Source organism: Rattus norvegicus, chromosome 1, assembly GCF_036323735.1.
Source record: "Rattus norvegicus strain BN/NHsdMcwi chromosome 1, GRCr8, whole genome shotgun sequence".
NCBI classification, from domain to species: Eukaryota; Metazoa; Chordata; class Mammalia; order Rodentia; family Muridae; genus Rattus; species Rattus norvegicus.
In genome coordinates, this window is record NC_086019.1 from 17,238,373 (window position 1) to 17,243,312 (window position 4,940).

General features: G+C 42.4%; 1 protein-coding gene across 2 annotated transcripts in view; it reads right to left on the bottom strand.

Moving 5' to 3' along the window:
• Positions 1 to 4,940, bottom strand: part of Pde7b (phosphodiesterase 7B) — a 318,757-nt gene that overhangs the window by 244,301 nt on the left and 69,516 nt on the right.

Sequence of the window (4,940 nt, forward strand, 5' to 3'; positions counted from 1 at the left end):
GCTGCCCAGCTTTTGGGCTGCTTCAGGCATGTTTAAAAAATATCAAGGTCTTTCATCCAGGAACATAAATGGTCTAGGGCAGGAAGAAACCCCACACCGGGATTATTTAATACTATTTATGACACACGTTGCCCCTGATGGCATATCAGTGGTCTCGGTCACTGGTACCACAGTGAGCTAGCTGCATCTATAACAGGTGGTGGTAAGCTGGCACCAGTGGACTCTTCCAGGCCACTTGGTCATCTCAGTGAATAGTATTAGCTATGGGGTTCACCCTTTAAAGCTATACCAATCATCAAACTCCTCACGACGTTCAGTGTGCTGTGACATTTTTACACACAAGTTCTATACTTTCTACTAAGAAGATCTTTGGCTACTTTTAAACAAAACATAGAGTAAAGGCAGGAAGCTCAAGTTGATACAAAACACAAGCTACAGGCGGGAGGGGGAGCAGGGGGGGTGGACAGGGACAGGACACACAACCTGAAGCAATGAAAAAAGTATTATTTGTGGAGGAGAAACACATTTTTCCCTAGGGAAAAAAAATTCTCATTAAGCGTATGCTAACAAGCATTTCACACGAGTAGGCTGTTATTGGAAAAACAATTAGAGCCACAGTGTTACAGCCCAGAGAATAAGAACAAAATGTGGAGGTGATAAATTTGTTCAAAGACTAAAGTAATACAGTTTTCAGTCAGTTGTTTGAGAGAGTCAGTAAGGGCAATTTTCCTTCTCCTTCTGAAGGTATTTGAAGGGAACTAGGAACACACCCTTGTCACACAGTAGGACTTGTTCTTAAGTTTTGATTTGGTTTATAATATGCTACTCTAAAAATACGAGTCCAGAGCATTTGAGACATTAGCAGAAGTAATGCTACCCTTCCCACACTACCTGCCCCTGATGGTCATAACGCAGGGGGCACACTTTATGACCTTTTTGTGAAGCACATCGTGGTACACTCATTTGCAAGATGTCTCCCTCTACCTAAAAGACAGGAGCCAAAGACACACAAACACAGGGAGAGCCTGCACTCACAAGAGCACTTTGTTTCCTCAGCCTATTTCAGTAAGTACACGTTCTGCCCTCCAGACATGGCCCTACAACTGAGACTCTGCCTCAAACCTTCCATAGACAATGCACAAGCCCACCCAGTGTTCCAGATCTTTCCTCGGAAAGCCTCGTTTACAACTTAAGATTGAGTAAATTCGTCTACCTGTTCTTGGGTTCTTCTGTTAATGTGAACTTGGCTATAAAGAGAGTAAGAGGATGGGAAAAAAGGTATTTTTCTTCTACATCTTTTATCACACTAAGAAACAAAATGGTAAGGATGAAAACTCGTTAAGTTAATAGAATTATGTAGGTGGTGCAACGTGAACGTCACAGGAGAAAACGGTAAGGCCAGATCCTCACATTTAATAAATGTTATTTCATAGGCGAGGAGGGGAATGTGGGCTGCTGGAAAGTGTGTGTGTGTGTGTGTGTGTGTGTGGTGTGTGTGTATGAGTGTATGTGTATGTGTGTATATGTGTGTGTGTATGTGAGTGTGTGGTGTGTGTGTATGTGTGTGTGTATATGTGTGTGTGTATGTGCGTGTGTGGTGTGTGTGTGGTGTGTGTATGAGTGTATATGTGTGTGTGTGTATATGTGTATGTGTGTGTATGTGTATGTGCATGTGTGGTGTGTGTGTGGTGTGAGTATGAGTGTATATGTGTGTGTATATGTGTATGTGTGTATGTATGTGTGTGTATGTGAGTATGTGTGGTATGTGTGTATGTATGTGTGTGTATATGTGTGTGTATATGTGTATGTGTGTATATGTGTGTGTATGTGAGTATGTGTGGTATGTGTGTATGTATGTGTGTGTGTATATGTGTGTGTATATGTGTGTGTCTGTGTGTGTGTGTGTAAGCCTGAAACCAATGCTGGGCTCTTCCTATATTGGTCTCCAACTCTCCTTACATACAGGACTTCTCACTGAATCTGGACCTATTGATTCACAAGGCTGGCTGTCCACAGAGCCCGCTGCTGCTGATCCTCCTGTTTTAACTTCCCCTGTGCTAGAATTATGAGCATGTGTCATGGCTCCTGAGTTTTTACTCGGGTGCTGGAGATCCAAACTCGGGTCTTCATGCTTAAGTGGGAAGCACTTTGCCAACTGTAGCATCTCTCCAGCCCCCAAAAGATCTTTTAGGGTACGCTTTCTGGTTATTGTAATGGAGAATATTATTAAGTTATCATCTTTACAACTACAAAGGTTTTCGTTACTGTTTTCTCATTTTCAACCATTTTACAAGCATGTCAGCTGTCACTTCTGGAACTGCCCCTTTTTAAAATACAGGAATTCCTTGGGTAATTTAGTGGCACTGTGGTGGCAAAACTCATCTTTGTTGAATTTCCTTTAGGGAAGCAACTTAAAAACCTGCTTCCCTGGTTTTCATGACGGTGTTTCTAGTAAACCAAACAACTACAGTGTGACTATGGGAGATGGTGTTCACGCCCTGTTCAGTACTGCCATCCACCAACTCTAAAAGTTATGCAGGGAGACCGATATTTCCTTTGCATAATTAGAGGGGCTTGAAACGATGTCTGAGTACCTCATGTGTGCCTTTATCATCACCGAAGAGCCCATTGTCACTCTAAGTTAACTGTTGGCAATTAGGAAATGTTATATTTATTAATTCTCTGTGACGTGGATCTCTTATTTGCTGGAAATTCTCGTGGAGATGCTGTTTCCTCAGAAGCCTGAAATCTGCTGTTAGAGACAGAAGGTGGGCAGTTGTTGAGCTCTGCTTCCCAAATTCCTGGGTCTGGTTTTATATCTGGTAATGGTGTGACTCGGGGTCCAACCTGTACAGCCAAGTTCCTCATCTCTCGGCCATGCGTCCTTGTGTCCTGCCCAGGGCTGTGAGAGTGAACTCATCTGTGTGCCCACACCTTTGCATAGTCTTTCTGAGTTCAGTCACCTCCCGCTTAGCTTCTGCAGAGTGCAGGGGCTTCCCTTCCAGAGACTCCCCATACCCTGTCGCTCCCTCTGGAATTCTCTCTCTTCTGCTGACGCCTACCCTCCTTAAAGTGTGACCGCAGCTAAGCCCCTGGAACGAGCGTTCCTTCAGCCCCTCCACCAGGGAGCACTGCTTGTTTGGCTATTATTACTGTTAAAGCTTGCATTTGGGAGGTGCGCGGTTAACCTCTGTCTGTGTGAGGCCATAAATTGTATATGACTATATGTTGAGTTCAATAGTGACTGGACATTAAGAGATTCTTGATAAGCAATTTCCTCAGCTCTGCTTCCCAATACGTCAGATGAGGATGGAAACAGCATTGATGGGATTAAATGGGAGCACGTGCAGATAATGACCCAAACAATGCCAGCGGCACGGTAAAAGCTTAATCTCATTTGTTGAGTGAACATGTGCTTTTAGAAATTATTTAGGTATGACCATGGCCTTGCATTTGCTAATATGTCAGGAGAGTTCACTCATGCCACCAAATTATTTTCAAAAATTCTATTTACATTCATTTCGTGTTTTCTGACCTTCTGAGCTTAGCCATGGTTGCCCATGTGACCATGGGATTGTAACTACTCAGTGGAAACACCACTCCAGATCATGAGTCCTCTCTTCCGGCGTTCATCACTGGCTAATAGTTACCCAGGCAGGGGTGGAAACTTACAAGCCCTTCTCTCATCCACGACAGACTATTCACTGGTCAACTGAAGTGCTTCAGATTTCCAATTGTAATGACTGCGTCATGACCAGAAAACAGTGCCTCTTGGAATCCTTGTCTCGATCAGCCTGCTGTTACACCTTTTCCTTCTCTTCTTTTCTGATAATTCCTGAGCTTTAGAGAGGTAGAGTCAATGTCCCAGTGTTGTGACTGCTATGGGGATAATCAACCTCTCTCTATTTTTGAGGCCCCTTCCACAAGAGGGAATTCATCCTCGTATTATAAAGGTGGTCACACACGCATGGCTGGGCGGGCCCTAGGGGCAAATACCTTTATACCTGTGGGCAAAGGCCACTCAGCCTTGATTAGAGATGCTTCCCTTTGCAGTGAAGGGTGATGAAGTCAGAGGCTCGAGGCTGCTTCACGTGCAGCCTCGAGTGGCTGTCGAAGGGAATGTAACTTTGTACATAATTTATAAAGAGGTTGATATGCTTTCCTGAAGCGGAATCTTTGGGTGCAAGGATGGTACCTTGACCCTCCTCTTAAAGCTTGCTGTCAAACACACGCTCAGAAAATGTGTGTTCTGACCACAGTTGAATGAGATTGCTGGGGTACCTTTGTGTTGCTGTCACTTAATTGAAAACATTTGTGAATTTGGTAAGAATGAACACTGATTTTTTTTTTTTTTATTGGATTTCTTGGCTTACTAATGTGACTTCATGCTCGCTCACATCTATGACTTCCTGTACACTCTGACCATCACATTGTTATGTGTCTGCTGTGGGGTTAGTAAAATTAGATGAATCATAAACAGCTCTGACTGCTATGCATATTAATTTGTTGCCCTATTGTGCTAATATTTTATCGAGCTCCATTTACATTTTAATTTTACAATATTTCTATGAACCGTGTACAGTCTTATGTGGTTGATTCTGACATTTGTTACTTCATTCATGACTTTTATGCTTACGAATTCATCTTTTAATTGGCAACTGGAACATTTCTATCTATTTTCTATGGTTCTTAGTCTAAACTTGCTTTTAATCTGCTTTCTTATCCCGAGGCCAGAATAACTTGTAATTACACTAATCAGTTTTCTCTGCCATATTGTCATGATCCATTTCTCCACTAGTTTTGGGGGAGCCTTCCTAATCACATATTAAAGTCACATATTAAATTATTTCATATAAGTAATGTTACCAAACATTTATTTAATATACTTTCAAATCACCTACAAAGGTGATTTTTATACAAAGACCTCCAGACAACTCAAT